Source organism: Canis lupus, chromosome 19 (assembly GCF_048164855.1).
Source record: "Canis lupus baileyi chromosome 19, mCanLup2.hap1, whole genome shotgun sequence".
In the NCBI taxonomy this organism is placed as follows: domain Eukaryota; kingdom Metazoa; phylum Chordata; class Mammalia; order Carnivora; family Canidae; genus Canis; species Canis lupus.
In genome coordinates this window covers 28,349,291-28,361,678 of record NC_132856.1, presented here as the reverse complement: position 1 = coordinate 28,361,678, position 12,388 = coordinate 28,349,291, and the positions used below count along the sequence as shown (strand labels likewise).

Genomic DNA, 12,388 nt, shown 5'->3' with positions numbered 1-12,388 from the left:
CAAGAGGGTACACACCTCTCCTGTGTGCCACATGACTGCTTCCATAAGCCACAGTAGGAAAAAAAAAAAAAGAATTACTACTGTCCTACCAAGTAGTAAGTATAAATGAAAGCACATTTCTAACTATGCTGCAAAGTACTGGTTGGCCGCTCCGTGCTGCATCTAATTATAATCGATTACAGGGATTGCTGTTTTTCAGATGCACACACGTGGAGGGTACCACTCTTTTGGAAACAGAGTCTGGGTCATGGGGGCTCAGAGGTATTTTGTCATTCTCATACTGTTTGACAGGACTGAGGGCTCTGAGAACACCAGACCTTAAGGAAACCCAAGTCCTACACCTGTTTTTTTTTTTTTTTTAATTTATTTATTTATTCATGAGAGACACACGATAAAGAGGCAGAGACATAGGCAGAGAGAGAAGCAGGCTCCCTGCGGGGAGCCTGATGAGGGACTCGATTTCTAGACAGGGATCACACCCTGAGCCAAAGGCCGACGCTCAACCACTGAGCCACCCAGTCATCCCTCCTACACCTTTTGATTTACAGGTTATAAAATAAAAGTGAGTACTTCCCAAAAGAGATTGACCAGAAGATTTAAAGAACATCTCCCTCCCCCAATTTGGGCACACCTAGGTTTGAATCCTGACCGTACCACTTACATATTGTCACCCTGTGGAAGTCACTTTACTTCTCTCAGCCAATTTCCATGACTGTAAATAGAAACAGTAATAGTTACTTGCTAGATGGAAGTAATTGGTAGGATATATATACACATATATATATATGCATATATAAAAATAATTTATATATATATAAATAAAATATACATGTATAATATCTATACATTGTCTATATATGTATTTATATTTTTTATATATATAAAATAATTTATATATAAAATATACATGTATATTACCTATATATTGTATATATAATATGTATATGTAATATATATACTAATATCTATATATCAATATACATGAGGACACCATGAATGCTCCTAGGTGAGCTGAATTGGTTTTTTGTTTTGTTTTTATCCTGTTACCCTAACAGGGCTGTGAGGTCTCTGTAAAGCCTTTGCTTATTATCTTGACCCCAGTGTGCAATGCCACACATAGGCCTTGTCTTATAATCTGCTCAGTAAACATTTGCTAAACTAATTAATAGGCGCATGAATGTGTGAAGAGGTTAGATCTTTTCCTCTAAAATACTAGTCAAATCTAATGGATTGAATGGTACCATGCCAGAAGATATGTCCACATCCCCAGAACCTGTGATTATGACCTTAGTTGGCTAGAGGGTCTTGGCAGATGTAATTAATTTAATGATGTCCAGATGAGATCTTCCTGGATTATTTGAGTGGAACCTATTTTAATCTATTCAGGTTGCCATAGCAAAAATACCATAGAGGCAACTGGCTGGCTCAGTCAGTGGAGCGTGCAACGCTTGATCTCAGGATTGTGGGTTCAAGCCTCACGATGGGTATAGAGATAACTTAAAAATAAAATATTAAAAACAAAACAAAACACCATAGACTTGGTGGCTTATACACTCAAACATCTGTTTCTCACAGGTCTAGAGGCTGGGAAGTCCAAGATCAGGGTGCCAGCAGATCCGGTATCTGGTCAGAGCCTGCTTCCTGGCTAACATTCACAGACAGCCACTTTGTCATTGTGTCCTCACATGGTAGAAGGGATGAGGGACCTCTCTGGGATCTCTTTTATAAGGGCACTCATCCCATGCATGAGGCCCCCCTTTCATGACCTCAGCACCTCCCAAAGGCCCCATCTCCTAATACTATCATACTGGGGAAAAGGTTTCAACGTACTAGTTTTGGGGGCATACAATCCCTGTAATTGGTTATAATTATAATTTCATCCTATAGCATACCTAAATCCAATAACAAGGGTCCTGATGAGGGACAGAAGAGAAGTCACAGAAACAGAGAAGGTCATGTGAAGATGGACGCTGGGACAGGAGTGATGTGAGCCACAGGGAATGCCAGCAGCTTCTGGAAGCTAGAAGACAAAAGGAAGGGTTGCCCTCTAGAGCCTCCAGAGGGAGCATGGCCCTGCTGACAGCTGGATTTCTGACTTCTGGCTTGCAGAACCACAAGAGAATATATTTCTGTTGTGTTAAGCCACCCAGTTTGTGGAAATATGTTATGGCAGCTCTAGGGAATGAACATGCCGCTGTGTGGGAGGCACGTAAACACTGGAAGAAGTCAAGTCAAGAGATTCTTGCCCATGTTTTGATATCAAGTCCCTGGACTCTACATACATCCACAGCATTTTACGCAAGTTGGATCAACAGTGGGCTGGAATTTCAGTGGGGTACATTAATCTTTGAAATTGCATTGCCAAAGCAACAAGAAGTCCTGAAAAGCTGCCCATAGGATATTACTCACTTTTCCTAGAAGAATATACCATTTACTTTTGCTTCTCTGCCCCTTCTTCCCTTCTCACCCACCGCACCAGACACCCATGACAGCTAGTGCTTATAGATAATAATGATTTGTTTATTTATTTATTTATTTATTTATTTATTTATTTATTTATTTACTTACTTATTTAATTTTGCAGAGAGGTAGAGATGCCCCTTAGACATTCAGGGGAGGTGTCAAAGAGCAAGTGGACATCGACCAGGAGTTTAGTGGGGGGGTGGTTGTGGCCAGAGTTGGCAGCCAGGATGGCTCCAGCATCCTCCTTGCACTTCCAGTTCATGTGACCAGCTGCTCCTTGACATGCCCTCAACTGAACTCCTGACTGCTACCACTCCACCTGGTACTTCCCCCGTCTCTGAACCTAGCCACTTCATTCTTCTGAATACTCTGCTCTCCTCCATTCCTCTCCTGGTCTCCCATCCTTAACTGATTGTGTTTTCACTACCTTGAAAATGTGCCTGTAATCCAATCACTTCGCACAATTTCCACTGGTACCATAGGCCACCATGCTTTCTAGATGGGACTGTTTTGTGTGTCATCCTTGTGCAGGAGCCATGCTTAACCTTCTCTGTATGGTGCCAGTTTTAGTATATGTGCTGCCAAAGCCAGTACCAGATGGGACTATTTGAAGAGTTTCTTCCTCGCTGGTTATCTGGATTAGCCTCTCACTACATTCTATTTTTCCAACTGGTACCTAGAGAAAGCTTTTGAAAACCTAAACCAGGTCCAATGGCTTCCTAGCTGATTCAGAATAGAATGTAGGATCCTTATGCTGGTCAATAATGTCTAAGTGTCCCCATCTCATCCTGCTATTTCCCCTCTGATTTCATCTCTTCTCACTATCCTCCCACCCCCACCCCATGTATACAACCCTAACCCTGGATTCCCTGCTATTCTTTTAAAATGCCAAGCACACTCCTACCTCAGGCCCTTTGCATCCACTCTTCCCTCTATCCAAAACATGACCCTGCCAGATATCTGCTTGGCCTTGTCCCTTCCATCCTTCTGTGTCTGATCCAATGTCCTCTCCTCAGGCCATCTCAGACTACCCTGTAAACCAGTACCCACCCCTCACTTCCTAAACCCTCTACTCTACCTTATTTTTCTCCTCTTCACTTTGCACCTCTTATCAACAGAATGATCTCGGACATTGTGCTTAAAATTCTATGGCCCGCTGAGGGATATCCACAGTGTGATTGGAAATCTGTAAGTGTTGTGTGCCCTTCAGATTATGGAAGGAAAAGAAAAAAAGAAAAGAAAAAGGAAAACAAAGCCAGAATCTGGTTAGGTACCCATGTCTTTTAGACATGGTCCTTATCTGTAAAGTGAATACGAAACCCACAGTGCAGCCATCTGGGTGAAGAGGCATGAATTACATGTGAATTAAGGGACACGAGTGAAGCCACCACCTTCTTCCTTTGGCAACTCTGAGAAGGGGGTTCGGTGGCACATGACACCTCAGTTGCCTAGCTATAGCTGGTCATCATACTCTGTGAACCTGGAAGGGGTTCATATCATTGTTCCTTAAAGGTTAAGCATATTACTATCCTTAGGAGATGTAAAATTAATCACAAAAATGTTTGAGAGGACAAAATCCATAGTATTACTATTTATATTTTAAATATTTCAATAGCAAAATGTATATTTTGTACGCTTATTTTGCTTACAGGATTTGATCTGTTAGAGTGAACAGATCAACCTATAACAGCCACTTAAAATACGTAATTGAGTAATAATTGAGCTTGACTTATGATTTTAATTTGAAATCTTAACTAAATTTATATATAAAGTTAGAATGTGAAGATGTTTTAAGGATCACCACATTTATTAGCTTAATTTAATAGCTTTATAAAAATTACTTAAGCACCTAGGAAGATTTGTCAATAACACAGATGAGCTACTAAAAAATGAAACTGAATACACAGAATTTATAAATGTGGCTTAATTAAGTTTGCAAATGCAATCAAACATCTTCCAAATAGCCCTTGCACATGATGGCTCATGTGTTTCAGACTTAAAGGTAGATGTATAAGGTGAGCCTAAACCCTTGCTTTTTCAACATGTGACTTCAAGAAATTGTTAACTTCTAAAGCCAAGATACACTTCAGAACAGTCTTTCTTGTACCCCCAAAACTTCAAGTCCTTCAGACATTATTGACATCACTTATCTCCCCTTCAAATAGAAGGTCTGGAAGAATGGTTTTGGGATGTCAACTCCCGTCAGAGGTGCTCTCAGTCCTCAAGGGCCATGTGGAGCACATAGCAAATGCTCAGGAAAATATTTAGTGGAGGTGAATACTCTTTGCCCTAAGGTCTTGTGTGATTCCTGGGCTCTTATTCATACATCCTGAGAGGCCGAGATCTAGTGACAGTGTGGAACACAGTCAAGATGCTGGACAAAGTCTGATGGAAGGGTTTAGGGGCACCCTGACTTCCTGGGTGATCTGCTCTTCAAGGACACCTATACTTGCTGTCTGTCCTCTGTCCCCCCTGCCCCACGAACTCTCCCACGGTCCTCAAAGCACACAGTAGACCATCTACATGACTCAACCTTGTGAGGTTCCTTTTATACTCCATTCTTGCTCATCCTCTTCTGAAGGGCTGACAAGCTCTACCATGTCAACATCCTCACATGCCTTTTTTTTTTTTTAGGATTTTATTATTTTTTTTCATGAGAGAGAGGCAGAGACACAGACAGAGGGAGAAGCAGGCTCCATGCAGGTAGCCTGACAGAGGACTCGATCCCGAGTCTCCAGGATCAGGCCCTGGGCTGAAGGCAGTGCTAAACCGCTGAGCCACCCGGGCTGCCCTCTCATATGCCTTTCCAATGAAGCAATGAATGAATAAAAGCCGGGACACACGAAGAACATTGTTGTAAAGCACACTTTGCACACACCGCCATTATCACTGGGTTATCGAGCCCGGTTTTGCCATCAGGGCTGCACGGGATCAAATCCTACTTCCATGGCATGGTGCTTTGTGACTTCAACCCACAGTTAAGAAATATTGCAAAAATTTCATGCTTTCAAAATAAATGCTAACTTCGATCTGCTCACTGGGCAAGATGAAAGGAAAAGCTAAACCCAAGGCACGAGTGAAAACATTTAAGACTGTTTGCCTAAAGATAGGTCAAGAGATACGGGCAAATGTAGAATCTTACCAGGACACGCAGGCCTTTGGGGGAAGAGTTTCAACATGGTTTACATTTCAGCTTCAATATTTATAAACAGAACGAAATCCGGAGGGAAGGAGCCCTGGAAGATAAGCCTTTAGGTAAATAGTTCAGGAGGCCTCAGAAGCTGCTTCCCGGGATAAGGCAGGCTTAACAGTGGCAGCAATTGGGTAAAGCTGGAGAGAAGGGTGGGGAAGAGAAATGAAACAGACCAGGGTTCCTCAAATTTTCAGATGTGTAGCACCTGGGCATCTGGTTCAATACTGCTTCTGATTCAGTAGGTCTGCACTGAGGCCTAAGAGTCTGCATTTTTTAAAAAAGATTTTATTCATTTATTTGAGAGAGAACAGACGAGAGAGAGCACAAGGGAAGGGAGAAGGGGAGTGGGGCAGAGGGAAAGGGAGAAGCAGGCTTCCTGCTGAGCAGAGTGGCAGGTGGGGGGCGTGGGGGGCAGCGTGGGATCCCAGGACCCTGCGATCATGACCTGAGTGGAAGGCAGATGCTTAACCAACTGAGCCACCTGGGCATCCCATAAGATTCTGCATTTTTAATAGGGTTACAGGTAAGGCCAAACCTGGTCTGTGCGCTACACTTTGAATAGCAACGATCTGTGATAGGAAAGCATTATATACCCCTTGAATGACATCAGTACACCAAAACGAAACAAAAAACCCCCAAACCCCAGAAGTACAAATAGGAGTCAGTGCTATTTTCATTCTCAGCAGATAGGTGTCTTAGAGGCCATAGCTTAACATAAACCACCTGGTAAGATTCATTTATTTGCTCAACAAATATTGATTGAGCGTTGACTAGGTGCTCGGCACTGTTTCAGGTTTCTGGAGTGCAGTGGTAAGTACCCATGACAAGGTCTCTGACCATGAGATATTTCCATTCCAGTATGGAAAGTCAGACAATATACTCAGAAACACATAAGGAAATATACAAGCAAGAAAAGATGAAATTGTTTCTGTTTGTGAAACATGGCAAAAGAAAATAAAACAGGGCTGTGAGTTAGGGAGTGGTTTGGGAAGGAGGGCTGTTGAGAAGGGGTGAGAAGTAACCAGCCATGCAAAGCTCTAGGGGGAGAGTGTCCCAAGTAATTAATGCAAAGGTCTTAAGTTGAGAAAGATCTTGGCAAGTATGAGGGAAGATAACTCACTGCAGTTGAGGTATAGTGACAAATAGAAAAAAAAATTAGCCCAGAGCCAGATTATGGTAGGGAGCTGGGATTTATCCTAAGTGTAATGGATTACCCTTCCAGGGTATTAAGCAGAGCAGTAACATAAACATTTTAAAAACACCACTCTGATTAATCTTAAAATCACTAGTAGTGGCACAACCAGACATTAATGTGTCTCCTAGTGAAATAGAAATTGGATGACACGGTGTCACTGATGAAATAGTTTGCTGAATATAATTCTTTAAATCTAACATCCAGTTTATGGGAACATAAACATACATACAGGAGATAGAAGAACAAGTTCAAGGATATCACAAGGAAACACTCAGATAAATCCAGAAGGTGAAACCAGTGGCATCCTTTCTTTCAACAAAATCAATGAAGGAGAAAAATGGAAAAATAAATCAATGGCATGAAAAAAGGGTGGAGGGTGTTATAGATTGAAAGAGAGTTAAAAGATGGGCAGCTTGGGTGGCTCAGCGGTTTAGTGCTGCCTTCAGCCCAGGGCCTGATCCTGAGGACCTGGGATCGAGTCCCACATTGGGCTCACTGCGTGGAGCCTGCTTCTCCCTCAGCCTGTGTCTCTGCCTCTCTCTCTGTCCCTCATGAATAAATAGGTAAAGTCTTTTTAAAAAAAAAAAAGAGAGAGAGAGAGAGAGAGAGAGAGAGAGAGAGGGACACCTGGGTGGTTCAGCATTTAAAGTGCCTGCCTTCAGCCCAGGGCATGATCCTGGAGTCCTGGGATTGAGTCCCACATCAGGCTCCCTGCATGGAGACTGCTTCTCCTTCTGCCTCTCTCTCTCTCTGTTCTCTCATGAATAAATAAATAAAATCTTTAAAAAAATAAAAAAAGAGAGTTAAAAGATATCACAATCAAATTTATGCAATGAGTGGATCTTAATTGATCATGGTTCCAATAAACGATCCATGGGAGGGGTGCCTGGGTGGCTCAGTAGGTTAAGCATCTGCCTTTGGTTCAGGTCATGATCCTGGGGTCCTGAGATAGAGCCCCAAGTCAGGTTCCCTGCTCAGCGGATAGTCTGCTTCACTCCTCTCTCTCTCTCTCTCTCAAAAAAAAAAAAAAAAAAACTATCCACAAGAGACATTGCAGGACAACTGGAAACATAAACGGGAATTTTGGTGATATAAATAATTATTTTGGGATCCCTGGGTGGCGCAGCGGTTTGGCGCCTGCCTTTGGCCCAGGGCGCGATCCTGGAGACCCGGGATCGAATCCCACGTCGGGCTCCCGGTGCATGGAGCCTGCTTCTCCCTCTGCCTGTGTCTCTGCCTCTCTCTCTCTCTATCATAAAAAAAAAAAAATTAAAAGAATTATTGTCATCATTTTAGATGTCATAAGGCATTGTGGCTAAGGAGGAGAATGTCTATTTTTTTGAGATGAATAATTGAAGAGCTTAGGAGTAAAAGCTCCTGATGTTTGAACTTAGCTAACGATTTGCTTCTTGTGACTAGAAAACAACGAAAGGGATGGGATGCCACCTCTGAGATTAGGTTATAAAAGACTGACATCCACTTGACGGACACTCTCTTTCTGGCTTTTTCTGCTTGCTCACTCTGATCAGAGATCCACTCTGGATCTATAGAAAGATCCACTGGGCAGGAACTAAGGGCAGCATCCAGCCAACAGCCTGCAGGAAACAAAATCCTGCCAACAACCACGGGCATGAGCTTGGAAGCAGATGCCCCCTCGTCAGCCTAGAACTGACTGCAGCCCCTGCCGACACCTTGAATGGAGCCTGTGGGAGAGAGGCTCCCCTCGAGGGAGAAAAAGCTACCTCGTACCTGGGTCTCCTACCCACAGACCCTACCCTGAGGCAAGACGTGTATGGTTGTATTTTGCAGTTTTGGGGCGTTTTGTTGTGCCACAAGGACACGAGGTCCATGCCATGATTGCTCTGACTTACAACCGGGGAAACTGAGTTCTAGAGCAGGAAGCAGCACGTCCAGATTTTAGGAACCGCACCCCTCGCCACCAGGCACTCGCCAAGACTGTTTGGACGCTCCTCCTCCGCGACTTTCTGCCAAGGCCGAGCCCACTCCATTTGCTAGGGGCCGCGAGGATTAGCACGCCCTCTCATTACCAAGGAGCCCTCTTATCCCATAGAAAAATGGGGCCATAAATGATTTAGCACGCACGAGGAGGCAGAAGTGGAAATTGCTGCTGAAAACCAGCTCCTCTGTGAGCGGGGGTCGGGCCTTCCAGAACCGCTCACATCCTACAGCAATGAAGGGGTTGGGGAAGCCGACGATGGCTTCCCGATGTGGAGATCACTTTGAAACGCGGCGGCTGGTAGTTAAAGCCATTAGTCCCCCTCGGGCTTCAGGGTCAGCTACAAAGAAACTATTTTGTAAATTGTGCAAGAAGCCGGGATCTGCCAACCCCTGGGTTAGCCCAAACCGGCCGAGCAATTGCTTTTAACACTTCATTTCCTAAGTACACTAATACCTGGGCAGAGATGGAAAATACCCCCCTTCAGACACGGCGGGGCCTCTGCTCCCCACAGCTGCTGAGCCACAGCTGGCTCCGGCCTGGACGAAGGGCTTCCCTTTCAGGCCCAGAGTCGGGGGGCCCTGGCCGGTGCCCGGGGGAGGCCGCCCGGCAGCTCCGCTCAGTCGGAGGAAGTGGAGCCACGGCGAGGAGTGCGAGAGGAGGAGACTCGAACTCGTTACCTGGAACCTGGCTTCATCTTGACCTCGCAGGTGCTGGCGGCTGGGCCAGGAGACAGTGGGGCGGTCACGGGAAGCCTCCCGGGGGCACGGCTTTCTCTCTCCCTCGGCTGGCCCACCTGCACCAAGATCCTGGAGGTCCTCTTCTTTCCGTGACGGAGCTCGCTGGTGTGGAGAGCCAGTGTGTGGGGAGTGAGGAGGCGGCGGCTCTGGGTGTCGCCTCCCCCAAGTGGTGAAGACCCTGGGTTTGGGCGTCAGGCTATCAGACCCAACCTTTGGCTCTAAAATGGGAATAAACATACTGGTTCCCCCAGGAAGCTGTCATGAGGGGTCGGTGACAGGACACGTGCAAAGCATTCAGGGCTCATGGGGAATGATTCCCTCTAGAGTTGTGCGAAGGGGTGGCCCTGGCCTGTGACATAGTCTATTAGTTGGGGTTCTCCAGAAGAACAGAACTAATAGGAGAGATCTGTCAGATATAGACACAGAATATATCGAGATAAACACTAGATTCTATGATACTATCTATCTAGAGATTTATTTCTATGGCCTCTGTGATTGTGTGGGCTGGCAAGTCCAAAATGTGCAGAGCAGAGACCCAGGAAGAGCTGATGTTGCAGTCTGAAGGCAGCCTAGCGGCCCAAGACCTTCATCCTCAGGGGACCTCAGTCTTTTTCTCTTAAGAATTTCCACTGATCGGATGAAGTTTCCTGCAGCGTAGAGAGTAAGCTGCTTTACCCAAAGTCTACTGATTTAAATGTTAAGCACATCCAAAAAAAAAAAAAAAAAAAAAAACCAACCAAAAAAATCCCACCAAACCCCTTCACAGCAACATCTAGCCTGGTGTTTGACTAAAAACAGGGTACTGTGGATTCGCCAAATTGATGCACAAATTAACCATCATACATAGTGAATGGTCAATAAATACAGTTTCTATTATTCTTTTGATGTAGTTACTGTGATTATCGTTGGTCTGTATATCCTTCCAGGTTCCTCCTCGTCTTGACATCAACCTCTGATTCGTAGCTGTCATTCACATTTTGGGAAAGGAAACAAAGAACCATAGCATTTTGTACACAAATGGAATCTCACGAGGGACCTACACGAAAACCTAGTTTTCTCAACTCTAGGACATGCTGTTGAGGTAAAAGTTGGGCCAATGTCTTCATACTTTCCCCACAGTAGCCTTTCCCAAATTAAAGCATAGGTTATACATAGCACGTACTTATGTTTTACATATATGTTCCAATAGCGAAGAGATACTGAGTACTTGCTACATGCCAATTGATGTTCTTTTTTTTTCCAATTGATGTTCTAAATGCTTTAAAGGTATTCACACGTTGAATCCTCATGGCAACCAAATAACTTGGGATCCATTATCATCCCTCATGTCACTGAAGAAGAAAATGAGGCTGGGAAGTGTAGGCATCATGTCCAAGGCCAAGACAAGCCATTCCACCATGTTCTAGAGCCCATGGTTACTGACCACAGACTCACAACAGGCGAAGGTAAGTGCTAGAGTGAGGGAGCAGGAAACTGATACTGTCTGGAGGTGCTCACACTGTGTGGGAAGAAGGAAACTCTGGGGTGGTGGTGGGTTCTCCCTCATGTGCAGACATATCACTTGGGAAACCTGTTAAAAAGGCAGATTCTTAGGCCCTATCTCTAGAGATATTGATTAAACTTAGGTGTGTGCCCAGGGACCACACGGGAAGTCCCTGAAGTCTCCTTCCTTTGCCCTGGGTAAGTTGGGGCTCAGGAAGCTCCCATATGCACACCCATTCTGTGGTATTGTGAAGCTGAGCATTAAGCACTGAAGAAGCATCCTGGCCTGACAAGAAAGATGATAAACGTACTGATACCAAGTATTCCTATGAAGGGTTCATATAATGGCTTTTGTTCTAGAAGGCTGTCATAAGAGAGGTCCTATAATTCTTCAGGGCAGGTCAGAGATGTCCAAGTACAAGAGATACCCAGAATTCAGCACACCGTCTCTTTAGTGTCGTCAGACTTCTACATCCTAGGAAGTACATGTGAAAACAGAATTCTTGTCAAGTTCAAAAGTCTTTGGACCAAGACAGGAAGATATTCATGTATAAGAGCTGCATGCAAAATTGAATCAAACAGTTTGTTGCAGACTTTGGAACGTGGTTGAAAAAAATTAGGTACTGCACAGAATTCAAATCCAGGAACAGGGGCTGGGGGACACTCCTGTCTTAAAGGTCAAAGACATTAAAAGCCAGCGTGGCCCATTTGGGATTTGAACAATCATGTCAGCATCTGACCAATATCTCTGGTCCTTAAATATGCAGAGAAGGTACAGTAGGCAGAATCATGACCCCCAGTGATAACCACGTCTCAATCTCCAAACATATCACAGGGGCTTTACCTGACATGTCATTAGGGACTTTGCAGATAGGATCATGTTAAGGATCTCAAGATAAGAAAGATACTGTTGCTTATCTGGTGGGCCCAATGCAATAAAAAATGAAGCAAGTGAGTCAAAGTCAGAGAAGGTGTTATGCTGATGGAAGCAGAGGTCAGATAGGGAGAAAGAAATCTGAAAATGCTACTTTTCTTTTTTCTTTTTCTTGTTTTCTTTTTTAAGATTTATTTGTTTGAGAGAGTATGAGCTCATGTGTGAGTGGAGGAGAGGTGGTGCAGAGGGAGGAGAGAGAGAATCTCAAGCCAACTTGGTGCTGAGCACATAGCCCCACACAGGGCTCATTCCTGTCACCCTGAGATCATGACCTGAGCTGAAACCAAGAGCCAGATCCTTAACTGAGCCACCCAGGTGCCCCTGAAAAGGCTACTTTTCAGTGCTACCACTGCTGGCTTCAAAGATGGAGGAGGGGCTGTGAGCCAAGGAGGGTAGATGGCCTCTAGAAGCTGGAAAGGCAAGG

General features: G+C 44.5%; 1 non-coding gene across 1 annotated transcript; it reads right to left on the bottom strand.

Annotated features, from left to right (window-relative positions):
* Nucleotides 1-2,949: 2,949 nt before the first annotated feature.
* LOC140611523 (U6 spliceosomal RNA) lies at nucleotides 2,950-3,057 on the bottom strand. Its single transcript, XR_012012674.1, has one exon. It is a non-coding gene; the product is annotated as a U6 spliceosomal RNA (small nuclear RNA).
* Between the last annotated feature and the right edge of the window lie 9,331 nt (nucleotides 3,058-12,388).